Source organism: Dermacentor silvarum, chromosome 3 (assembly GCF_013339745.2).
Source record: "Dermacentor silvarum isolate Dsil-2018 chromosome 3, BIME_Dsil_1.4, whole genome shotgun sequence".
Taxonomy (NCBI): domain Eukaryota; kingdom Metazoa; phylum Arthropoda; class Arachnida; order Ixodida; family Ixodidae; genus Dermacentor; species Dermacentor silvarum.
Window position 1 is genome coordinate 32094172 of NC_051156.1, and position 27447 is coordinate 32121618.

A 27447-nucleotide genomic window follows, 5' to 3' on the forward strand; every position below is an offset into this window, starting at 1 on the left:
AACGTCGACATTAATTCAGAGTTATCTCCAGACAAACAGGCGGCACTGCACGAGCTCTTGCTTGAATTCAGGGAATGCTTCGCAAGCTCGTCTAAGGTACGCCAGACTTCAGTTACAAGGCACAGGATCATCACCTGCGACGACGCACGCCCGATACGCCAGCAGCCCTACCGCGTGTCGGCAAAGGAACGTGAAGCGATTCGTACGCAAGTACAAGAGATGCTTGAAGATGGCGTAATCGAACCTTCTAACAGCTCATGGTCGTCCCCGGTCGTTCTTGTGAAAAAGAAAGACGGAACGCTACGCTTTTGCGTCGACTACCGGAAGCTCAACAACGTAACTAAAAAGGACGTGTACCCACTGCCGCGTATCGACGACTCGTTAGATAGACTGCGGCGTGCCCAGTACTTTTCGTCACTCGATTTGAAAAGTGGATACTGGCAGATCGAGGTCGACGAACGAGACCGCGAGAAAACTGCCTTTGTGACTCCCGACGGCCTTTACGAATTTCGAGTGCTCCCTTTCGGTTTGTGTTCTGCCCCAGCAACCTTCCAGCGAATGATGGATACTGTCCTCGCTGGATTGAAGTGGCAGACTTGCCTTGTGTATCTTGACGACGTAGTTGTCTTTTCTGAAACATTTGAGCAACATCTTCATCGCCTGCGGCATGTGCTAGAAGCGCTCCGATCGGTTAATCTCACGCTTAAACCAGAAAAGTGTCACTTCGGTTATGAAGAGCTCAAGTTTCTCGGACACGTCGTCAGCGCCAAAGGAGTTCGACCCGATCCCGACAAACTTGCCGCTGTAGCAGCTTTTCCTCCTCCTGCCGACAAGAAGGCCGTCCGACGCTTCCTGGGCTTGTGTGCGTATTATCGCCGCTTCATCGACAACTTTTCGAAGATTGCGGAACCCCTGACTCGCCTTACCAGGGATGACACGCCATTTGCCTGGACGCATGAGCAACAGGCGGCCTTCGCTGAACTACGACAACGCATGCAGTCAGCACCCGTCCTGGCTCATTTTGACGAAGAGGCTGACACCGAGGTGCATACTGACGCCAGTAACATCGGCCTTGGCGCAGTACTCGTCCAACGTCAAGACGGCCTTGAAAGAGTAATAGCTTATGCTAGCCGCTCGCTGTCCCGTGCCGAGGCGAACTACTCTACCACAGAAAAAGAGTGTCTCGCGGTCGTCTGGGCGATCACGAAGTTTCGCCCTTATCTCTACGGCCGTGCCTTTAAAGTGGTGACAGACCACCATGCTCTATGTTGGTTGGCGAACATACGCGACCCTTCAGGCCGACTGGCACGATGGAGCTTGCGGCTACAGGAATTTGACGTCACTGTAGTTTATAAGTCTGGCCGCAAGCACGAAGACGCCGACACGTTGTCGCGTGCTCCCGCCGAATCTGTCAGTCGACAGCCAGAGGACGACGACGGCTTCCTGGGCGCCCTTACTACGTCGGACTTGGTCAAATGGCAGCGTGACGACGCTGAAATTCGACCTCTCATCGACCACTTCGAGGGCCGTCACACATCCATACCACGCCATCTACGTCGCGTCTTGACGTCCTTCTGTCTACGAGACAATTTGCTCTACAAGAAGAACTCCCGCCCGAATGACCGAGCCTACCTTCTAGTAGTTCCCAGAGACTTGCGGGACGATATTCTTTTCGCTTGCCACGACGAGCCTACATCTGGCCACCTCGGCTCCTCACGAACGCTTGCTAGAGTGCGCGAGATGTATTACTGACCCGGGCTTGCGGCAAGCGTAAAACAGTATGTTAAAGGCTGCCGTGAATGTCAGCGACGAAAGTCACCACCCCTGAAGCCCGCCGGGTTATTGCAACCCATCGAACCACCTCATAAGCCATTCGACCAAGTCGGCTTGGACATCCTTGGGCCTTTTCCCCTGTCAACCGACGGCAACAAGTGGGTGATCGTCGCCACTGACTATTTAACCCGCTATGCCGAGACGGAGGCGCTCCCACGAGCCACGGCTTCCGAGGTAGCACAGTTCTTCATGTGCCACATTGTATTGCGTCATGGTGCCCCATCCACTGTAATCACAGACAGAGGAACGGCATTCACGGCACAGCTCATGGACGAAATTTTTCAATTGAGCAACACCAGGCATCGCAAGACGACTGCTTACCATCCGCAGTCCAATGGACTTACGGAGCGATTAAACAAAACCATCACAGATATGATCTCGATGTACATCGACGTCCAGCACAAAACATGGGATCGCATCTTGCCTTACGTGACCTTCGCGTATAATACCGCCGTACAAGAGACGACACGGTTCGCACCATTTCGCCTCGTTTACGGCCGCGAAGTACAGACGATGCTGGACGCTATGCTTCCGTGTCACGACACCGAGCACCTAACGACTGACGCCGAAGAATTTGCTGAGCGCGCTGAGGAAGCCCGCCAGCTCGCGCGGTTGCACATCGGTGAGCAGCAACATGCAGATGCACGGCGCTATAACATCCGTCACCGGCAAGTGCGCTACAGTCCCGGAGACCAAGTGTGGGTGTGGACCCCTGTTCGCCGCCGTGGCCTTTGTGAAAAGTTGATTAGCCGGTATTTTGGCCCATACAAAGTGCTGCGCCGCATTAGTGACGTGAACTACGAAGTCGTTCCAGACAGTGCGGCGCAAACACGGCGTAGACAACAACCTCGCCCTGACGTAGTTCACGTTGTGCGCATGAAACCATATGTTGCGCGTTCGTGATTATTATTTTTTTATTCATCTTTCTACTTACGCTACTGTTTGCAACCTCTCTGTTTCTTGAGACTGTACCCGTCGCGCTTCCCCGCTGCTGTGCTTTTGTTTTTCCTGTAGCGGTCATTGTGTCCTTTGCACGAGCACCTGCCTTGCCCATGCTGTTTCCCCCTCCTTTTCTAAAACCGCTTCTTGAGCATCGAGCCGATGCTCTTTCCGAGGAAGGGGGGAAATGCCACCAGCAGTAGTGGGTAGAGTGCTAAGAGGCAGGCACGGACAAGAAGGAAGAAGTGCGCGTGCTTCTCCGCCCGCTCCATACTCAGCCCCCAGCGCCGTGTTTTTCAGGAGCCGCTACCCTCAATAAACGTCGCGTCGCCAGTTCTCTCACAAGGCACGTGACAATATGTATATGTATAAATATATATAAACACATACATATATGCATATATATATATATATATATATATATATATATATATTAAGTTCAAAAAATAGAAGCACGTAGGAAAAACATAACAGGACGTTTCGGCCGGACCCCGGCCGAAACGTCAGTAAAGTCCTGTTATGTTTTTCCTACGTGCTTTTATTTTTTCAACGACTTCTCTGCCAGCTCCTGTAATTCTTTGCTTCACTCATATATGTATATGTATATGTATATATATATATATATATATATATATATTTTGCAACAAGAGTATTTTGCAGGTAGACTTGATAGAGCGGTTTAACAAGCCGGATCGTTGAAAACCAACCTAGCGCGAACCACACGATCGTCAACGTCTTCTTCCACACACTGGCTGGCACAGAGCTGGTGCCGATGTGCTCCGGTACAATCACTCCCCACGCAGAAAGGAGCCAACCTGGCGACTTAGGGGATTGATAGCACAGGAGGGTCGTAGCACGGTTTCAGCCGAGTGACGTGAACTGTTTCACGCCCTCGGCAGCGGTGGTCGGAAGATGGCTCGAGCGGCTCGATGATGTAGTTGACGGGAGATGTTTGCTCGACTACTCGGTAGGGACCGTGGTAATTCGAGAGAAGCTTGGTCGAAAGGCCGGGAGTAGTAGAAGGGACCCAGAGCCAAACTAGCATTCCCGGGGAATAGTGGGCGCTAGATGCGGATTCGTCATGGCGAGATTTTTGACGACATTGGTCTTGCGCGGTAAACGAGCGAGCCAGTTGACGAAACTCTTCAGCATAAGCAGCCGCTTCGGAAACGGGCGAGGCTTCAGAGACATCGGGTCGGTAAGGGAGAATGGTGTCCATGGAACAGGATGGTTCGCGTCCATATAGAAGAAAAAAAGGAGAGAAGCCGGTGGTAGCTTGTGGCGCAGAGTTATAGGCGTACGTGACGAAGGGGAGCACCCGGTCCCAATTGGAGTGATCATCGGACACGTACATCGCAAGCATATCTCCAAGGGTGCGGTTGAAACGCTCCGTCATGCCGTTTGTTTGCGGATGGTACGCAGAGGTGGTGCGGTGAACAATGCGGCATTCTTGGAGCAGTGCCTCGATAGCGTTTGAGAGAAAGACGCGGCCACGATCGCTTAATAATTCACGGGGCGCACCGTGTCGCAAAATTAGGCGGCGAAGAAGGAAGCGAGCGACGTCTATCGCGGTGGCAGCTGGCAGCGCAGATGTTTCAGCGTACCGTGTGAGATGGTCGACGGCGACAATGATCCACCGGTTGCCCGCAGGAGTGTTGGGGAGGGGACCGTAAAGATCAATGCCAACACGGTCAAATGGTCTTGTAGGGCACGGTAAAGGTTGTAGAGGACCAGCGGTGCTATGAGGGGGAGTCTTGCGGCGTTGGCACGAAAGGCATGATCGCACGTACTGGCGAATGTATCGATACATGCCGCGCCAGTAATACCTCAGGCGTAGGCGGGAGTAGGTCTTGAATACGCCAGCGTGGCCGCATTGAGGATCATCGTGGAAGGCGGTGCATAAGTCCGAGCGCAGATGACGGGGGATAACAAGCAGCCACTTGCGGCCATCGGTTAGGTAATTGCGGCGGTACAACAAGCCTTCACGAACGACAAAGTGATGCGCTTGACGACGAATGGTGCGTGAAACAGATTCAAGCGAACGGTGAGAGAGAACGTCAAGCAGAGAAGCGATCCAGGGATCCTTGCGTTGCTCGGCCGGCATGTCGGTTATGCTGAGGGACGACGAATCGCAGGTGGAAGTTTGTAAACAAAGTAAGTCAGACGGAAGCGGAGAACGGGATAGGGCATCGGCGTCTGAATGTTTGCGTCCCGAGCGATAAATAACACGTATGTCATACTCTTGAAGGCGTAAAGCCCAACGAGCGAGGCGGCCAGTGGGGTCTTTCATAGATGACAACCAGCATAAGGCATGGTGGTCAGTCACAACGTCAAATTGGCGTCCGTATAGGTAAGTACGGAATTTGCTGATTGCCCAAATAATTGCCAAACATTCCTTTTCCGTTACAGAATAGTTCGACTCTGCCTTTGTTAGGGTACGGCTGGCATATGCAACGACATACTCGTCATAGCCGTCTTTGCGTTGGGCGAGGATGGCACCAAGACCGACACCGCTAGCGTCCGTGTGAATTTCAGCAGGCGCATTGGGATCGAAGTGGCGCAGTACTGGAGGGGACGTAAGGAGCCGGCGGAGCGTCGTAAATGACTCATCGCAATCGGGATTCCATGCCGAGAGGTCAGCGCTGCTGGCAAGTAGCTGAGTCAAGGGGGCGATAATAGAGGCGAAATTACGGATGAAACGCCGAAAATAAGAGCACAAGCCGATGAAGCTACGGAGCTCTTTAAGAGTGGCTGGCTTGGGAAACTCGGCAACGGCTCGCAGTTTGGCGGGGTCTGGTAGGATTCCTTCTTGTGAAACGACGTGGCCTAGAATCGTAAGCTGTCTGGCACCAAAATGGCATTTCTTCAAGTTTAATTGCAAACCAGCAGCCGTGAGACACTCAAGAACTTGCTCGAGGCGATCGAGATGAGATGCAAAATTGGGAGAAAAGACAACTATGTCGTCTAAGTAGCAAAGACAGGTACGCCACTTAAGTCCCCGGAGGATAGAATCCATCATCCTCTCGAAAGTCGCAGACGCGTTACACAGGCCGAAGGGCATCACATTAAATTCGTATAACCCGTCAGGGGTCACAAAAGCCGTTTTTGGACGGTCCGCTGCAGCCATCGGCACTTGCCAGTATCCAGAGCGAAGATCCAGGGAAGAAAAAAATTCGGCACCTTGTAGACAATCGAGAGCATCGTCTATTCGTGGTAGAGGATAAACATCCTTACGTGTGATCTTGTTTAGTCGGCGGTAATCCACGCAAAATCTGATTGAGCCGTCCTTTTTCCGCACCAGTACGACCGGAGAAGCCCAAGGACTGTGTGACTGCTGGATCACGCCGCGTTGCAGCATGTCATCGACTTGTTCACTGATGACGCTGCGTTCGGATTGTGACACTCGGTAGGGACGCTGACGCAGTGGAGCATGGTGACCGGTGTCAATATGGTGAACAACCGCTGACGTGCGCCCCAAACAAGGTTGAAAACCAACCTAGCGCGAACCACACGATCGTCAACGTCTTCTTCCACACACTGGCTGGCACAGAGCTGGTGCCGATGTGCTCCGGTACAATATATATATATATATATATATATATATATTTATTGTAGTGGGGAATATGCCTGTAGGTGCCGTGGGCATTGCCATCGCTTCGGCACGAGACCCGAGCTCGAGCGACGGATGCCAACAGTTAGGACTGTGCCTACAAAGCCACTTGCGATCCCTCGGACGAGTCTCAATAAATCCCCCTTTCATTTGGTGGAAGTGCTGGGTAACCTCGAAAACTTTAACTCCGAAGCCGGACGCTACCCACTGCTACAACCATGCCTGACGACACCACCCAGGAAGATACACCTCAGCCTCCAGCGGTCATCGTTTCTGGTGTGTTGCGCCAGCGTGATCCTGCCGTCTTTAGCGGCACCGATGATCATGACGTGGAGGATTGGTTGTCATCGTACGAGCTGGTAAGCCGGCACAATAAGTGGGACGACGCCAGCAAGTTGCATAACGTGTTGTTTTACCTTACCGGCGTCGCGAACCTCTGGTTCCGAAACCACGAACACGATTTCGCCACATGGACTGCATTCAAGACCAGTTTTGCAGAAGTGTTCGGGCGTCCCGCTGTGCGCAAGCTTCGCGCTGAACAACGCCTACGTGGGCGCGCGCAACTTCACGGTGAAACGTTCACCAGCTATATCGAAGCTGTCATTGACCTGTGTAGGCGGGTGAATTCGTCAATGGCTGAACAGGACAAGATAAAACACATTATGAAAGGCATTGATGAGGACGCCTTTCAAATGTTGTTAGCGAAGGATCCGCGTACTGTGGCTGACGTCATCAACTTGTGCCAAAGTTTTGACGAGCTACGGAAACAACGCATCTTAGCTCGACGCCCACCACCCACGGAAGATTCGCTAGCAGCATTGGTTATTGGCGACAACCAGACAACCTTGCTGACTCAGATAAAAGAATTTGTGCGGGAGGAGGTTGCGCGACAGCTCTCCATTTTGCCGACCACGGAGAAGCCTTCTCACTCTTTGGCTCCAGTGATCCGGCAGATGATTCAAGAGCAAGTGACCGAAGCTCTTCCATCTTCGTCTCAGCCGGCTCCCGTGGCCGCACCTCTGACGTATGCTGAGGCGGCTGCACGGGCTCCTCGCCTACCGGTGTTCTCTCCTCCGCCTTCAGCGCCTCGCCCGCCGCTGTTCTCTCCTGCGCATTTGCCTCGGCAGCCGGCGGCTCACTTCTTCGGTGCACAGCAGCAGGATACAAATCCTTGGCGCACTGCTGATAACCGCCCCATATGCTACGCCTGCGGCACCCCGGGACATGTAGCGCGCTTCTGCCGCCGGCGTTTCCCGGCCTTCATCGGCACCACGCGAGCCCCCAACTACGGATTCCGACCATGTCGTATGCCACAACAGCCGCCACCGGAAGTCTACGTTACTGATGACCTACCAGCTACGTAGTACTAGCCATTTGGTGCTCGTCGCTCGCCTTCCCCTCGCCGCCGCTCCCTCTCACCTATGCGTCGTCGGCCCAGCGCCAGTACTGAGGCGGAAAACTGATTTCCGCAGTTCCTGAGGCACGAACTGCGTCGTCGTCGGAAAATCGAAGTCCTCGCTTCTCCCCCGCTAACGTTATTGAAGTGTCAGTGGATGGCATCAAATCTTTTGCGCTCGTCGATACAGGTGCCGCCATATCCGTGATTAGTGAAAAGCTTTGCCGTTTATTACGTAAAGTGACCATGACGCCTTCGGTAATATCGCTTCGAACAGCCACCGCTCAACAAGTTCAGCCCGTCGCTATGGGCACTGACAGGGTGCTGATTCGAGACATTTTGTACTCGATTGAATTCTTTGTGCTAACCTGTTGCTCCCACGATGTGATTCTCGGCTGGGATTTTCTGTCGCGCCATCATGCCGTCATTGACTGTGCACGTGCTGAGGTTCAGTTCTCCGTTCTGTGCGATTTCCCATCTCACGACTTGCAAGTTCCTGATGTTAGCAGGATCTGTGTAGCTTCAGATACGTACCTTCCTCCACATAGTGCTGTATTTATCCCTCTTTCATGCACATCACTTGCCGACGCGACGGTCTTGTTCAAACCCGCTGCCATCTTCAGTCGCCGCCACCCTATATCGTTGCCTTTCGCCCTCCTCACGGTTCACCATGGTGCTGCGGAAATACTGGTTTCTAACCCAAATTCGCACGTTTTGGCTTTGCGCTGTGGCGAGACTATTGGTACCATCCAGCCTGTGGACGATGACGTTATTGTGCCTTTCCCTGCTGCCGACGACCAGGCTACAACTAACGTAACAGCACTGACGCCCCATGTGCCATCTGACCGGATCTCACCAGATGTTTTTTGTCGCTCTATTGCCGATGACCTCGACCCGACACAACGGGAGCACCTACTTACCCTTTTAACTGACTTTCACGCCTCTTTTGACTTGAACCAAACGTCATTAGGCCACACAAGTACCGTTTCTCACCACATTGATACGGGGCGACACGCACCATTACGCCAGCGACCGTACCGCATGTCATCCACCGAGCGTCGTGTCATTACTGAGCAAGTTTCGGACATGCTTGAACGTGGCGTTATCAGACCTTCATGTAGTCCTTGGTCGTCTCCCGCGGTACTGGTTAAGAAAAAAGATGGCTCGATTCGTTTCTGTGTGGACTATCGTCGCCTTAACAAGATTACACGAAAAGATGTCTACCCTCTACCGCATATAGATGACGCCCTGGATTGTCTACATGGTGCCGAATTCTTTTCTTCTTTGGACTTGCGATCGCGTTATTGGCAAGTCCCGATGGATGAGTCCGACCGCTGGAAGACAGCTTTCATAACGCCTGACGGCCTGTATGAATTTACGGTGATGCCATTCGGCCTATGCAATGCACCTGCGACATTCGAAAGAATGATGGACAATCTTTTGCGAGACCTCAAATGGAAGACGTGTTTGTGCTACTTAGACGACGCAGTAGTTTTCTCCCCTGATTTCACCACTCACCTCACTCGTCTACGCGAAGTTCTGACTTGCCTTGCCACCGCCGGCCTTCAACTTAACTTGAAAAAGTGCCGCTTCGCAGCCCGCCAGTTGACCATACTTGGTCACGTCGTTTCCAAAGACGGCGTCCGCCCCGACCCTGACAAGCTTCGTGCTGTCGCAGAATTTCCGCGGCCGACTACAGTGAAAGAGCTCAGAAGTTTTGTCGGTCTCTGCTCTTATTTTCGTCGCTTTGTGCGCAATTTCGCCTGCATCGTCGCACCTCTGACGAAGCTCCTGGCTGGGCCTGGTGACCTTCGTGATTCGACTCCAGCATGTGAACAAGCCTTCATCACTCTGCGTCGTCTACTTACCTCACCGCCCATTCTCCGTCACTACGACCCGAGTGCTCCGACCGAAGTTCACACGGACGCCAGCGGCGTTGGTCTTGGAGCCGTCCTTGCGCAACGCAAGCCTGGCTTCCCGGAATATGTGGTTGCCTACGCTAGTCGTGCCCTCACAAAGGCAGAAACCAATTACTCTGTCTCAGAAAAAGAGTGTTTGGCTATAGTTTGGGCTTTAAGCAAATTTCGCCCTTACTTGTATGGCCATCCCTTTGACGTTGTGACAGACCACCACGCGCTGTGCTGGCTTGCGGCACTGAAAGACCCGTCGGGGCGTCTTGGACGTTGGGCTCTTCGACTCCAGGAATTTGACATTCGCGTCATCTATCGCTCCGGGCGTCAAAATTCTGACGCGGATGCCCTCTCCCGGTCACCCATGCGATCCGACGACACGCAACCCGCATCCACGGACTGCCCGGTTGCTGCGCTTACTGTTTCTGACATGCCTTCTGAACAGAGAAAGGATCCGTGGATTGCGTCTCTCATTGACATTCTAACTACTTCTTCAACGGATACATGCCCTCGAGCCCTTCGCCGCCAAGCCACCCATTTTGTGCTGCGGAACGCCATCTTGTACCGCCGGAACTATCAGCCAGACGGTCGCAAATGGCTGCTCGTCATCCCTCGCCATTTGCGTTCCGACATATGCACTTATTGCCACGCCGACCCACAACAAGCACATGCTGGCGTCCTGAAAACGTACGAGCGGCTCCGCTAGCGGCACTACTGGAGAGGCATGTATTCTTATGTGCGCAAATACATTCGGTCATGTGCAGCCTGTCAGTGACGCAAGACAACTCCTCATACGACAGGCCTACTGCAACCTTTACCGTGTCCTGCACGTCCTTTTGACCGAGTCGGGATCGACCTTTATGGGCCCCTTCCATGCACTGCTCACGGAAATCGTTGGATAATTGTCGCAGTAGACCACCTAACAAGATACGCCGAAACTGCTGCTCTTGCTTCGGCTGCTGCCCGCGATGTCGCAGCGTTCCTCTTACGGCACTTCATTTTACGTCACGGTGCACCGCGAGAGCTGCTCAGCGACCGAGGCCGCGTCTTCTTGTCGGACGTTATTAATGAGCTACTGGCAGCGTGCCGCACTATTCACCGCACCACTACGGCGTATCACCCACAGACTAACGGTCTAACGGAACGGTTCAACCGCACTCTTGGTGACATGCTCACAATGTACGTTGCGTCGGATCATTCCAATTGGGACGACGTCCTCCCTTTTGTGACTTACGCGTACAGTACCGCCACTCAGGCTACCACAGGCTTCTCACCATTTTTTCTTCTTTATGGACGTGAACCATCCTCTACCCTTGACACCGTACTTCCGTATCACCCGGACGCCTCTGAACTCACCCCGCTTTCAGAAGTTGCTCGACATGCTGAAGAGTGCCGTCAACTGGCTCGCTCATTCACATCGGATACCCAAGGCATCCAAAAAGATCGCCGCGACCACGATCAGCCAACACAGTCCTTCGCCGTGGATTCTCACGTTTGGCTTCGGCTGCCATTCCAATCTCCAGGCCTTAGCCCAAAGCTTGCTCCAAAATATCAGGGTCCGTACCGGATCGTCGAATGTACATCGCCTGTCAACTACGTGGTCGAACCGGTGACACCGTCTTCGGACAAGCGCCGCCGTGGCCGCGAGACGGTTCACATCAGCCGCCTGAAGCCGTACCACGACCCCCTCATCGTGTCATCACCTTAGGTCGCCAGGATGGCTCACCTTTGCAGCGGGGGCAATTGTAGTGGGGAATATGCATGTAGGCGCCGTGGGCATTGCCATCGCTTCGGCGCGAGACCCGAGCTCGAGCGACGGATGCCAACAGCCATCTGGTCTAGAAATCAGGTAATAGAGAATCACCCACTAAACTACCGCTCAATTTCCATAACAAGCGACCCTTGCAAAATTATGGAACATGCCATTTTCTCTCACTTAAAGGGCGCCTAAACCATCTAAGATATTTTGAACATTTCAAGTAAACACGTCCACCGAGTTCAGAATGCCGTCACGATCAACGATGCCAAACGCTGCAGCGCTACGCGCCGTGGGAGCGCCACAAAATAAAAAAAAAAACAATGCCGTCCTCCGGTATCCCCAGCGGTATCCCCAGCCTTTCCGGTATCCCCAGCGGTCGTCATGACGTCAGCAGGGGGAATCCGGTGATGTCAACGGGGGAAACGATGTCCATTGGTCGAACAAGAACCTACGACTTCCGGTTAGTCTGCTAAATTCTCGACACCTGCTGTTCGCCTTCTGGCATATAATGCAATAGTTCGACATACTTTAGAGTATGCAATAATCATCTGGGACCCCTACACAAAAACAAATATTGAAAAATTAGAGCGAATTCAAAAGAACGCTGTTCGATTTATCTACAATTCTTACGGTCTAACATCTATAACAGATCTCCTTAAACGTAGTGGCTTCTCTTCGATTACAGAACAAAATCGTGTTTCCAGATTAAAATTCTTTTTTCAGCTAGTAAATGGCCACTACCGTATTGATACCTCGCACATTTTAACACCTGTAACTGGTTATGCTACCCGTCATAAACATTCCCAAGCAGTAGCCCCGTTAACGCCGCATTAAAGCTGCTTCAAATACTCCTTTTTTCCAAGAACAATAGTTGATTGGAATAAACTTCCTGACGAAGTCGTTACACTAAATTCTTTATCCCTTTTTCAGGCGTGCCTGCATTCTTGACTCTGTCGCACATAATTTATTTGCTTCTTTTTGCTTGCCTTCTGTCCTTTTTTCATGTTGAATTCAAGCGTCGGCAAGATTGTTTGTAATGTATGTTTGCATGAGTGTACTTGTATGTTCCCACCCTGCTAAGATCTTGTAAAAGATCGCAGTATCTATAACTAAATAAATAAATAAACAAATAAATAAATAGCAGGTACGCGCACTTTCTCCTCTTGCTCGTCGTGTTGCTCGTTTGTGCGCCCTTGCGAATCGGTAATTACAGCGCGCAACGCAAGTGCCAAATCGCTCGCGTTCCAACACAGTCGTGCTTAGCGGTCTCATTAGCTGCGCGAACAGAGTGCGACAGTGTTGGACTTTCCAGACGTGCGCGCAACACAGGGTCCGTCGCATAACACGGGCTGGCACCGCAGCAACAGCGGGTAGCCGAGAAGCGCCGAGCCCACGTTACTGGCACGGTAACTCGTCGAACGCCGTTTTCCATTCGCGGGCCGCCGTTCGACAGTGGTTTTTGCTCGCGAACGGCGATATTTCCTTTTCGTGCGTAGAGAGGATGAGACCGTGACTCATTTGTGCGGCAGCCTCACCGCCGCTGATCGCTCGAAGGCGCCGATATCGTCGCTAGGCCTTTTCCGGTTCCCTTCAAAGCTAAAACGGACGGCGCTTTGAAATGAAATACCGAAGCTCACAAGCCGCAATATTTCCTTATCGTTGTTATCGCTCTTCGCAATAATTGTACACAAAGAAGAAAAATACGCGGATATTAGCGGCGCCGTCGGCTGCGATGCGAGCGCAGCCGAGCCCGTCGTCTCCCGGCGTGCACTGCAGCTGCAGCCGATGTTTTCGTTGCCGGTGGCAGAGGCGCGCCGCTTCGCGGTCGTCGATTGGACCGTTTATCGTGCAGCGGGCGGGGCGCCGGCCGAACTGCTGTCTACTTTGGACACCTTCTCTCTCCGATAGCGTGCGACTTCGACCCCACGCGCCTGCGGCGCCTTAGATGATGCTGCGCCTGCGACCTCTTTCCCTTCTCTTTCAGTCCCCATCCCCCTGTGCAGCGCGGTTGAGGTGTCCTCTATAGGCACCGGGCGGCCGTCGTAAGGCGCCAGCGGCGCGCCGGCGATATGCTGGCGAACAGCGCCGCGAACGGCAGCTGTCAAAGCACTGGCATGTGAAGCAGACGACGGGACGAAGGCGCTCGGTGCTTCCGGCGATTCGGCACTGCGGGTTTTAAGGGCTGACGCACCAGAAAACGCAATTTCATGTGCCTGCTTTTGAGAAAGGTCGTCACTTGTACGAGGCAGATCACATTCGTGGCATCAGGTAGTATATAAAGCAGAAAACGAGCGCAAATTGTGATGCAAATGCACCGCGCGAACGGAGCTCACCGCGGCAAGCTAAGACGTGGAACTCCAGCAGTTATATTCCAAATGTTATTTTGCTTTGCGCTTTAACATTTCCACGTATTTAATCATGGAAATATGGGAATGACACAAAAATTATGGACAGAAAAAAAAAGGAGACATACGTCTTCCTTATTCTGCTTCTTGAACTGCTTCGCCGGTCGCACATGTGCCAGTAAGTTCCCGCTCTCTGCCCGTTGTAGTTCTTTTATATTTGCAATGCTTCCCTATTCTTAATTGCTTATAAGCTAGCCCAATCTTCAGTCACGGCCCATTTTAAATAGCTTAGCGCGACGGGAGCCGTCGGTGGCAGCGAGTGTGAACACGCCACTGCGTTGGCGTTCGCCGTCGATGCACAGCACAGTCGTGTGCCGGACGCAACCATAGTTGGGAATTGCTAGGAACGAAAATGTACATTAAAGGAAGACTGATACACTGATAAGATGGCAAAATAACTACAAGTCTGAGTGTTCGCCTTCGGTGCCCAAGCTTCGGAGCCGTTACACTGCGGAGGCGAAGACAGGCAAGTGGGACACGAAGCTCTTGCGTATGAACGGCTCTTTTATTAACGTTAGAACAACTAGACTATAGCAAATCAGCGTCGGAAATGTACAGTGCCCAGCGATTGAAGCACTGGCAGCGCGCGACTGCCGCCGTTTTTTTTTTTTTTTCTTTTCGTGCCACAGGTGAGCGCCGTGGGACCAAATGCAGTCATAATGCGTTACGAAGGTTCTCGCTTTCACTCTACACCACAATGCATCAGTTTGGTGTCCCCAGCGCTTACAGTTAGTGCAAAAAGCGCTGGCGACCATGCGATTCGAGTATCGCGTTTCAATTGCTGAGCACTGAACGCGCTGTTGCCTACAGACCGCACATATACAGCCTTTCCGCATGAAAAACGCGATGCCGCGATGAACAACGGTTCAATTGAATGGTCTAACCAGCTTCAGTCATGTTTCACTAACTTTTTGTGCACCCAAAAACGCAACATGTTTGATCAGACTTGGTTTCACGGCAGCGCCTGCTGTGCGCGGCGCGGCCGCCACATGCCATTACATTCGCGGCGCCTCCGCATGAAGGCGCCACCGGTCCAAATTCATCCCGCGCCCGGTGCCTATTGAGAGACAGTTATCGCGCTGCACTTTAACCCATTCGTTCACCCTTTCCAACTATAATCTCTCTCGCGCGCGCGCGGCAGACGTTCTACAGCACTGGAGGCCGCTTCGCCGTCCGTATATGTGCCGCTAGCATGACTAGCGTAGACGTGCCTTAACCGGAAGTAGGCAGTGTTTTGAGAAGCGCGTTGGCGATGACGTATGTCACGTGACATTTCGAGCAGCACTCGGCGAGGAGGGGAGACCAGCCGACGAGGAGAGTAGCGAAGGAAAGAGCGAAACGAGCGAGGGCCGTTTTTCGATTATCAAACGCGTGTAACTCCGCTATTACGGCACCCTTTCGAAAAATTGTCGCGGCTACGTGTTCGTTGTAGACTCGTGCACAACTGCCACACCACAACTAAATTTCGACTTCTGGGTGGTTTAGGGGCCCTTTAATGGACTTTCTAGACTAAACGATTTCTTTCATTCATCACAGCACGGTTTCCGCAAGGGACTGTCTTGTGAAACCTAGTCGGTCATCTTAATGATCATTATTCAAACCTGTATACTAATACACAGAGCGACGCAATTTCCCTCGATTTCGCAAAAGCCTTTGACAAAGTGGCTCATCAACGCCTGCTTCTAAATCTTGCACAGTTGAATATTCCCCCTAACGCACTAGATCGATAAAAGAATGTCTGACCATTCATTCACAGTTTGTGCAAATAAATAAGGGTTTCAAATCAGCTTCCCGTAGCATCAGGCGTTCCACAGGGTTCTGTGCTAGGACCCCTCCTGTTCTTAACATATAATAATGACCTAGCACTTAGTGTCTCTAGTCATATGCGCGCATTTGATGACGATTGTGTTGTCTACAGTACTATAACTAACATCAGTGACCAAACATTGCTTCAGAACGACCTAAACAATATTCAAAATTGTTGTGATGACCCGGCCAATGCTACTTAGTCCTTCTAAATCCAAAATTATAGCAATAACCCGCCGTTGAAATCCCCTCAGATTCTCTTATGTAATAGAAAACAAGCCTATTGAATCAGTTAAATCTTTCAAATACCTAGGCATCACTATTTCTCACTGCCTTGCTGATGGCCACGTTGTATTTTCTAGTCACATGATGTAGAACTCACACATGGACCTTGTAAAAAAATTGTCTGTTCTATTTATATGTCGTTATATGTTCGTACCTCGTCTAATGTTCCCACTTTATCATTCCCCCTTTCGATTGCATATAAGCTATTGCACCTTAGTATGGGCTACGACTACACAACGTAACATTAACAGGCTGTTGCTACTCGAAAAGAAAGCTATTGGTTGTATTAACAATGTTGACTATTTACATCCTACAACACCGTTATTTCAAGGAAACAGAATAATTAACGTCAAAGCTGTTTACGCATACCGTCTCCTACACCAATTATAATTTGCAGATAAAGAAAGCATACAGTTCCTAAGAAATGTGTCAGCCCTCCTAGAACGACGCAGCACCCGTGTAACACGAGCATTGGAAAAATTGAGGATTCGGCCCAATCGAAAAAATTAGTTTATGCAGACCCTGACCTACAACGTACCCGCGCAATTAAATCAACTGCAGAAGTGCGTGATTGGAGATACGGTTCTGTCACGCACGCTATTGCGCGATATCTTTGTCTTTGACAAATTTCACCTGACTGTTTGAAACTTGTAAATTAGTTTGGACCCATACCTGTTCAGAATATACTCATCACGTGTACATTCATTTCGTTTCTCAGCACGAGATCGCGGGATCGAATCGCGGCTACGGCGGCCGCAATTCGATGGGGGCGAAATGCGACGACACCCGTGTACTTAGATTTAGGTGCACGTTAAAGAACCCCAGGTGGTCCAAATTTTCCGGAGTCCCCCACTACGGCGTGCCTCATAATCAGAACGTGGTTCTGGCACGTAATAACCCATAATTTTCATTTCATTTCTTGTATGTTGCACGTGCGCATTCTTTACTGTTGCTTAACTTGCTTTTAAATATTCCTCTTATTCACGTTCATTTTCAACAGTGTAACAGTATATATTCCTCTGGCGCTAATGTTATTTACTCGAATTTCAATGCGCTCGTAATGCGTATACATGTATTTACGCCCAGGGAAGTGCATATATACCACGTGTTGCATTAGTGAAGCTACTTACGAAAGCTTATTGTTTGTATTGCGGATGTGTGTGCTGCTCAAGTTGCCTGGTGGTGGCTCCCTGGCCTCGTCAAGCTGTGTGCTTAGTACAGCTTTCTTGCCAAGGTGGCCTTCAACACTGTACTTTGTGCATGTATATAAAACTTGACTTGACCTTGACTGGTGTTCGCATGTGAATAGCGATATATCAAAGGCTAACAAAGAGCAGTTTTTTTAATTACACTTACAAAAAGCTTCTCCCCACGTAAAACTACTAGCATACAAATCGTTCATCAGACCTAAACTTGAGTGCGCTTCTGCCATCTGGTGCCCGCATGAAATTTACCTCAATAACGCCCTTAAAGCCGTACAGAACCGCACTGCCAGGTTCATTCACTCAGCATATTAATACGACATCAGCGTATCATCCTTAAAAGCAGACTCCGGTTTACTAACTCTTTCGTATCGCCGTCTCATCGCCAGCCTATCTATATTTCACAAATTTTCATACAGTCCTCTCGCTCTTCCGCCACACATTTCACCACCGGCACGGACATCACTTCGCACCAGTCAATCATTAAGTGTCGCTCGTCCCAAAGTGTGCACTGTCATTTTTTCGTCTTATTGTTTCCCTCGTGCCGACATCGTCATCTGTGCTATTTATATGTCGTCATATGTTCGTACCTCATGTAATGTTCCCACTTTATCATTCCCCTTTTCGATTGCATCCTTACGACATCGGCGGCGATGTCGTAAGGAAGGCCGGACTGGAACGGCCTTCCTTACGCCGCCATCACCAGTTCATTTGCATTCACCGAAGTGTCAACGATTTTCCCAGATTATCTAATATTGTTTTAACTAATGTTGTAATCCCACCCCTTACGTAATACCCACGCGTGGGGTCTTTAAGGAAATAAAGAAATATGAAAGAAAGAAAGAAAGAAAGAAAGAAAGAAAGAAAGAAAGAGACAATGGTGCCAAAGGAAGGCTCACTGACAGTGAAGCTAACAAGCTTGCTGGGAGGTGCTAAGGATAAAGATAATCGTCATCATCATCAGCCTATATGTCCACTGCAAGACGAAGGCCTCTCCTTGCGATCTCCAATTACCCCTGTCTTGCGCTAGCTGATTCCAACTTGCACCTGCCAATTTCCAAGCTTCATCACTGCACCTAGTTTTCTGCCATCCTCGACTGCGCTTCCCTTCTCTTGGTATCCATTCTGTAACTGCAATGGTCCACCGGTTGTCCATTATCCGCATTACATGGCCTACCCATCTCCATTTTTTTCTCTTAATGCAGGGGCTTCGGAATGGGGGGGGGGGGGCAGTGGGGGCAATCACCCCCGCAGTTTCGAACCGAGTGGGGGCATGCCCCCACACTCAAAGCTGTTCCGACCCCACCCCCGCCTTCACCCCTCCTACCACCCGTGGGACTAGCAACTCCGTTGACTAGTTCAGGGGTGCTCCCCTCCTTCACCAAACGAAAAAAAATTTTCTAGAAGATTGTGACTTGTGGGGCGGTCTGTGTGGTTGCTTTATCTGCGTCGAGAGCGCTGCCTGTTTTCGTCTGGTTCAACGCATCTTCCATCCTCAAGTGGTTCTTGAGGGGAAGGCTGGCGGTCTATTCTGCAGCCTTTGTAGGAGCAAGTCCCAGCGTCACAAATTTAGGATGCCTCTCGTTCTCTCCCTTTTTCCTTGCTCCTATCCAAGCTCATGAAAAGCAAGAAGATACCAAAGATCAGTGTAAGCCTATTCCTTAAAAGCACGATGTAAATCAGACTGCAGCCTCCATTTCTCTGCACTGCGCTTCGTCAGTGGTGTGTGTGTGTGTGTGTGTGTGTGTGTGTGTGTGTGTGTGTGTGTGTGTGTGTGTGTGTGTGTGTGTGTGTGTGTGTGTGTGTGTGTGTGTGTGTGTGTGTGTGTGTGTGTGTGTGTGTGTGTGTGTGTGTGTTGTGTGTGTGTGTGTGTGTGTGTGTGTGTGTGTGTGTGTGTGTGTGTGTGTGTGTGTGTGTGTGTGTGTGTGTGTGTGTGTTGAAGAACGATTGAAGAACGCGATGGCTGGAGAAGCGGACGACGAAGAAGTGCTTTCGAATAAAAGTATGGCGTCTTAGCCACAGCACGTCTCTTGCTTCTGATATTACACACGTCTACAGGTTCAAGACCACCTCATCAACGTGAAAGTCTTCCACGCCACGCTGTGAACCCCGATCGCACAGCTCCCCCACCGACACCGACCAGCATCATGACCACATCGCCACAACCCTTAGACATACCAAAGTACACCGGGTCAGTGGACGATGAGCCCGTGGAAGATTGGTTCCGCCTCTTAGAGCTCCATGCATCCGCTGCATCATGGTCGGAAGGGGATATGATCGACAACTTTAATGACTACGTCACCGGTGAGGCATTTCGACTTTACCTCACTGACATCCTTGGAAACCAGGAATCGTGGGGGCAAATCGAAGAAGAGATGATCAGTTGATTGCACGTTTACGTTGCAGAACCATCCATTACCCAACAGCTAGAGGCATTTCAACTGTGTCGCTGCAGTCACCCGCAGCCTCCACATAGTAATCATCATCAGTGCCAAACAAGGTCTCGTATGAGGCGATCACCGATGAGTTTCTCTTGTCATAATCCTCGCGAGAAGACGACGCACAAACGCACACCTAGCATTATGATGACTACCACAGAACCACCTTCACTGTCTACGCTCTCGACATGCCGCAGGAATTATGTCCCTGAACCACCTGACACGTTCACACCATTGTCTTGTACGCATGGCCCACCACCAGGTTTCGCGTCACGTGACACTTTCACGACTGTAAGACAATGCCACATCTCAAGCGTAACTATTTATTTTGATGAAGCGAATTCGACTTGCTATCCGACCATATACTCTTTCAACAGCTATACGGATGAGCCATGTACATTTGGAGACCAAACCACTTCTCAACAAATAAACTTTCCACATACAACACCCCCAGGAACTTTCCACATACAAACACCCCAAGGAACTTTCCATATACAACACCCGAAGGAACCTCTACCACTGCAGAAGCGTCGCAAACCCTAAGCGTCACACTCTGCCATAATACAACAGCACCCATTCATCATGTCTTCGCTGCCGCCTCAGAACAGCCTTTTGTGAAGCCTGACACAATGCTTTTGCCACCAGACGAGTCTCCCACAAGCGAAGAATGCACCAGCTACCCACAGATTACCCCGTCTATTTGCAAAACAAATCAAAGGCCAAATCTGATGGAAGCACAACCTCTGCAACTCCCGCCGCAACATCAGAAAGATCAACATCAACCCCATCAACAACTTCAGCCTCCACTACGGTGACTTCAGAACAGGCAACGATGAAGAGCGTCTGCGAAGACACGGATGTGACAACACGAAAGAAGTGAACTCGCTAGGCCAACTGAACACGAGGCGTACCCAAGTACGCAGTTATTGTAGAAAAGAACGGCACGAAGGAACTCTTCAACGCCGCCATTCAAGACTACGTCTATTGCGAGACGACTGCGACGACACCGCATGCAACGGCGAAAAGGACGGGTGCAATTTTCTGGCCTCAGACACCTCGAACACCACGCTTTCAATTCAGAAAACACGTATCTACAACATTGAGAAACGAGGAAATTCACGCCCACTTCTTCATCGTCCGCTTCTACAGCCATCGCGTTCTTCAATCGTCACGCGTTAGGTTCACGCGCCAACGGTACCTCTCACGTGCGCGCAATATCCTAAAGAAAACTCGCAACATGCATCCTTTTATCCGCACTAGTTTGAAGATCAACCACATTTCCTCCTACTTCAAGGTACTTGAACAGTACGCACTTGTATCAGGGGCCGAACGCGGACTACGATCAGTGTTCACGAGCTACGACGCATACCGAGGTCGTCCGCAACACAACAGTCAGGCTCCTCCACCAGAGCTATGCGACAAGTTACCGGACTGCTACACCCCTCCGTGAAGTTGCCAAGGGTTACAGTCATTTTGAGACATTGGACTAAGTGCACTTTCTTATGCCCCTACACGTACCACTCTCTCGGCGGGAGGGGGAAGCTTCTGACGAAGCCCTCAAGGACGGTGCGGTGCAGTAGCGGGGAAAGCAGAAGATGAAGATTAAAGGCAGTGTTCGGGCGACCATGTTTGTCTCCCTCCGCAACCTGCCCCTCGCGTCATATATATATATATATATATATATATATATATATACTGTAGCGAAGCGTTGGAACCCTGAAATGGGTCGTCCGCTCCAGCGCCTTGAAGTGGGTCTCCTTATCCCCTTATCCAGTACCTTCTAGTGGGTCATTTTCTTCGGCTCTCTAGCGCCGCTCGTGCTGAGAGTCCGTGCTGCCCTTTTTGGATAGTCGCCCTTGGGCAACTTCAAGTGCCGTCCAATAAACATCCTTATAAATTGGTGGAAGGTGCTGTACCCTCACAACCGCTCCGAAACCCCTTCGATGCCCCTGGAGCTTCGATCCCGTGCACTACCATCTACCATGCTGCTAGACACCTCCCAGCAAACGCCTCCTCCCGCACCACCCGCATGTCCCGGTGTCCCTCGTCAACGCGACCCACGTATCTTCACTGGCGCGGATGGCACCGACGTGGAGGACTGGCTCGCTATCTACGAGCGCGTGAGTGTACCCAACAAATGCGACGAGGTAGGAAAATTGAGCAACTTGGTCTTTCACCTGGCGGGATCAGCAAGTCTGTGGTACAACAACCACGAATCCGATTTCCCGACCTGGTCGGCTTTCAAGACTGCCATTATCGACGTGTTTGGCCGCCCTGCTGTTCGTAAGCTGCAAGCAGAACAGCGTTTGCGCGAACGAGCTCAGCAGGCCGGGGACTCTTTCACAAGTTACATAGAGGACATTCTGGACTTGTGCAAGAAAACCAACGCGACCATGCCCGTGTCGGATAAGATTAAAAATGTCATGAAAGGCATCGACGACGACGCCTTCACCATGCTCCACGCCAAAAATCCTCGCACGGTGGCAGAGATAATATCGTTGTGCAAGAGTTATGAGGAGCTACGCCGGCAGCGGTCGTTCACCCGTCGGCCGCCAGCACGGGACGCAGATCTCGCTGGCTTGTCAACCGTTTCTAAGCACACGACCTTGCTGGCAGAAATGAAGACATTTGTGTGCGAAGAAATTGCACGCCAGCTCTCTCTGCTGCCCTTTGCTCACCCGCAGCCTGTGGAACAGCCATCAACCGCACTCCCGCCTCTCCTCCGCCGAGTGATTGAACAGGAAATCGCCGAAGTCATGCGTGAATATCACCAGCGCCCTCCGGCACCGGCGCCACTTAGCTACACTCAAGTTGTCGCCAGGCCGGCCCAAGCGATCTCTGCGGCTGCCCCGTTTAGTTACGCCGAAGCGGTCGCTGGACCTCAGGCGTTCGAAGCGGTTGTGCCGCCTACGTACGCCGATGTCACTAGGGTCCGTCTGCAGCCCCCATGCAGGCATATCAGCAGCCGCTACGTCCATCGCGTCCTGAGCCATGGGTGGGAACCTCTCCGGCAAACCGTTGGCGCGCTTCCGACAACCGTCCCGTATGCTTTGAGTGCGGTTACGCCGGCCACGTTGCACGTTTCTGCAATCGCGTGCAGCGGCCTCGAGTCACATCACCCGTCATGAGCCAGTCCAGCCGCCCTAATTACGAACCACCGCCGCCTGTGTCACCGACGTTACGCCCAGCTCCATCTACCCGCCGTTCACCGTATCCACGACGTCGCTGATTGTCGCCGATGCGGCCACGTCAGGTCGCACTAGATCGGGAAAACTAGTCGTCGCAGTGCACGAGGCAAGGGCTGCGACGCTATCGAACTGTGAAAGCCCTCAGCAGAGACCATCGAACATAATAGACGTGTTTGTGACGGTGTTCGCGCATCTGCCCTTATAGACACTGGAGCCGCCGTATCCGTTATGGGAGCCAAACTTAGCCGTGTCCTACGCAAAGTGACGACGCAACTTTCGGGGCTATCCCTTCGTGCGGCTAGCGCCCAAAGTATTCACCCAACAGCAGTATGCACAGCTCGCGTCGTCATTCGGGACGTCATGTATGCCGTCGAATTCATCACCATTCCTTCATGCTCGCACGACATCATCCTGGGATGGGATTTTCTCTCCCGCCACAACGCCGTCATTCATTGCACACCCGCCGAAATAGAACTCTCGCCGTTCTCTGAGATTACGCCGGCAGACAGGCGATCACTTTCGAACAAGATACTCGTCACAGACGATACCCAAGTGCCTCCGAATGCGTCAGCGGCTGTGTCAGTGTACTGCGACGGTCTCTGCGACACCATTTCTCTCCTTTCGCCATCTGACCTCGTTCGCACTAAGAAAGGATTATTCGTGCCCTTTGCGACAGTGCAAATCACTCATGGTGATAGCGCTATTTTTGTTAACAAGCCATCCCCATATACTGTCACATTGCTGCGAGGGGAATGTTTCGGCAGAGTGGAACCCCTCGAAGACGCACAAGTTGTGGATGCACCCGATGACACGCACTGGCCCAGCTCCACTACACTTAGTGCTGTTTCGAAGACTGATTCGTCGCCCGGAGATGTATTTGGCTCCTCCATTGATGAAAACCTTACGCCGGTCCAGCGTTCACAGCTTCTGTACCTGTTGGAAGAATTTCGCCCGTCTTTCGATGTCGCGCAGACTTTCCTGGGCCGCACGTTCACTGTCATGCATGGCATCGACACTGGCTCCCAACCGCCACTGCGGCAACGCCCATATCGCGTATCTCCTGCCGAGCGTCAAGAAATTAACGAGCAAGTCGATGACATGCTTCGACGGGATGTTATTCGACCATCAAACAGTCCCTGGGCGTCTCCGGTCGTTCTTGCTGCGAAGAAGGACGGTTCCGTACGGTTCTGTGTGGACTACCGATGGCTCAATAAGATAACCCGCAAGTACGTCTGTCCGCTGCCACGCATAGACGACGCGATTGACAGCCTTCATTTAGCTGAATTCTTTTCATCGCTCGATTTGCGCTCAGGGTACTGGCAAGTCCCTATCGCTGAGGACTCTCGACCGAAGACAGCCTTCGTCACGCCCGACGGCTTGTACGAATTCAACGTCATGCCGTTCGGACTGTGTAATGCGCCCGCAACCTTCGAGCGCATGATGGATACCGTCTTGCGCAACCTGAAATGGCACACGTGCTTGTGCTACCTCGACGACGTCGTCGTTTTCGCTCCGGACTTCTCCACGCATCTTCAACGCCTCCAGCATGTTTTGACGCGTTTGAGCAACGCCGGCCTACAGTTGAACCTAAATAAGTGCCGATCTGCAGCACGGTAGCTGACAATACTGGGCTACGTCGTGTCCAAGGATGGAATCCTCCCCGATCCAGCCAACCTTCGGGCCGTAGCCGAGTTTCCCAGACCTACGTCCGTCAAAGAACTGCGCAGTTTCGTAGGACTGTGTTCCTACTTTCGACGTTTCATCCGAAACTTCGCCACTATTATATCGCCACTGACGAAGCTCCTTGGCAGTAAGGGGCCCCTCGACTCGTGGTCGTCAGTGTGCGAGGACGCGTTCGCACAGCTCCTTCGTTTGTTGACGTCTCCGTCCATAATACTCCACTATGACCCTACGGCCCCTACAGAGGTACACACGGACGCCAGCGGTGTTGGCCTTGGTGCTGTCCTTGCGCAGCGCAAGCCAGGGTTCCCTGAATATGTCGTGGCGTATGCAAGACGTACGCTTACTAAAGCCGAGGCCAACTACTCCGTCTCCGAAAAAGAATGCCTGGCGATCATCTTGGCCCTTACGACGTTTCGCCCTTATTTGTATGGTCGCCCGTTCGATGTCGTTACTGACCACCATGCACTATGCTGGCTGTCGTCATTGAAGGATTCCTCGGGCCGTCTCGCCCGTCGGGCACTTCGTCTGCAGGACTACGACACCCACGTGTTCTACCAAAACGGACGCCAACATGCCGACGCCGACGCCCTCTCGCGCTCATCCTTACCCGACGACAACGCCCGCTGCTCAGGAACTCAGTTGGCCGTTTCTTCCATCGACCTTCACACCATCGCTACAGAACAGCGCAAGGACCAATGGATTGTCTCGCTGATAGACTTGCTCACTGATCCGTCGGCAACACCACCCACTCGCGCATTGCGTCGTCAAGCCCACCATTTTGCCATTCGCGACGAGCTACTTCACCGACGCTATTACAGCGCCGACGGCCGCCATTGGTTACTGGTAGTACCCCGCAGTCTCCGTTCTCAAATATGCGAATCGTTCCACTCTGATCCGCAGTGTGCACACTCTGGGGTATACAAAACTTACCACCGAATTCGACAACGGTACTTCTGGCGAGGAATGTACCGGTACGTGCAGAAATTTGTTCGCTCCTGCCTCGATTGTCAGCGCCGGAAATCTTCGCCGAACCTCTCGCCAGCAGGTCTACAACCTTTACCTTGTCCTAACCAGCCGTTTGGGCGCGTTGGCATCGATTTATACGGACCTCTTCCTCTGACGTCGGCTGGTAACCGCTGCGCCATCGTCGCTGTTGACCATCTCACGCGATACGCCGAAACCGCTGCCCTTCCAGCGGCTACAGCACGAGATGTTGCCTCCTTCCTGCTCCACCGATTCATACTGCGTCACGGTCCCCCAGGGGCTACTCAGCGATTGAGGCCGTGTCTTCTTGTCGGAAGTCGTCGAAGCCATTCTCAAAGAGTGTCACGTCGTTCACCGAAAAACTACTGCTTACCACCCACAGACAAACGGTCTCACAGAGCGATTTAACCGCACGCTCGGCGACATGCTCTCAATGGACATCGCCGCCGACCACACAAATTGGGATGCCATTCTTCTCTTCGTACCGCCCCTCAGAGTACTACTGGCTTCTCACCGTTCTTCTTATTGTACGGCCGCCACCCGTCGCACACGATCTACACGATCCTTCCATACAAGCCAGACACGTCTGAGTATACACCTATATCTGCCACAGCGAGACATGCTGAAGAGTGTCGCGACCTTGCCCGGACCTTTACTACTAATGAAAAAGAGCGGCAGAAGAGCATTCGCGGTGACACCACCACTTCTGCGCCCACGTTTTTCCCTGGGGCGCTCGTCTGGCTCTCAGTCCCTACCACCGCAACTGGACTCTCTTCGAAACTAATGCCCAAATACGAAGGCCCCTATCGTGTCGTCGAACGCACGTCTCCAGTAAATGACCTCATCGAACCCGTTGAACCATCTTCGGACATGCGCCGTCGAAGGCGCGACATCATCAATGTGGAGCGCCTCAATATATACCATGACCCACTCATGGTGACAACCTGTTAAGTCGCCGGGCGGCTCCCTTTTCACACCTGGGGTAATTGTAGTGAAGCGTTGGAACCCTGAAGTGGGTCGTCCGCTCCAGCGCCGTGAAGTGGGTCTCCTTTTCCAGTACCTTCTAGTGGGTCGTTTTCTTCGGCTCTCGAGCGCCGCTCCTGCTGAGAGTCCGTGCTGCACTTTTTGGACAGTCGCCTTTGCGCTACTTCAAGTGTCGTCCAATAAACATCCTTGTAATATATATATATATATATATATATATATATATATAGTGAGCGCATTTTGGACATAACGTCGTCGTCATATGTACATACGACTCATCATCTTGTGTTAGCGCTATTTGTGAATATCGTCGTCGTCATTTGTACATATGACTCACCATCATCTTTTGTCTCGTGCGGTGCTTCGTCTCTGCCTCGGGTGGCTGCTCGCAAATAAAGGCATCGCATCGGTCGACGTCTCACAAGTGGTGAAGTGTGCTTCGATTCCCACGTCCTCTTACTTTCCCGATTTCCTTGGAGCTCCGATCCAGTCGTCGTTTGCTCTCGCCTAACACGGTGATGGCAGAAACCAACCTATCCACCTGTGCTGCTACCACCTCTGCTCAGCCAGGTGGGCCTACCTGGACGGTGAACACCAAACACCGGGATACTCCCGTCTTTGCCGGCCTCCGCGGTGACAACGTGGCAGATTGGCTCGATGACTATACAGAGCCAGTAAAGTCAACCATTGGGACGACACGCACAAATTGCCGTATGTCGCTTTTTACCTAACCGAAGTTGCGAAGACGCGGTTTTTTAACCACGAAAGTGACTTTTCAGACTGGCCATCATTCGCCCAGCAATTTCGCGAGATATTCGGCATGTCCTCTGAACACTCCGAAGTCGCGAAACAGAGGCTGGCAACGCGCATACAAGAACAGGACGATTCCTATACATCCTACATTGAGGACGTCCTCGCTCTCTGCCGCCGCGCACAGAGTGACATAGCGGAAGCTGACCGCCTTCGCCACATACTGAAGGGCATCAACACAGTCGCCTTTAATGCTCTCGTCATGCAAAGCCCAA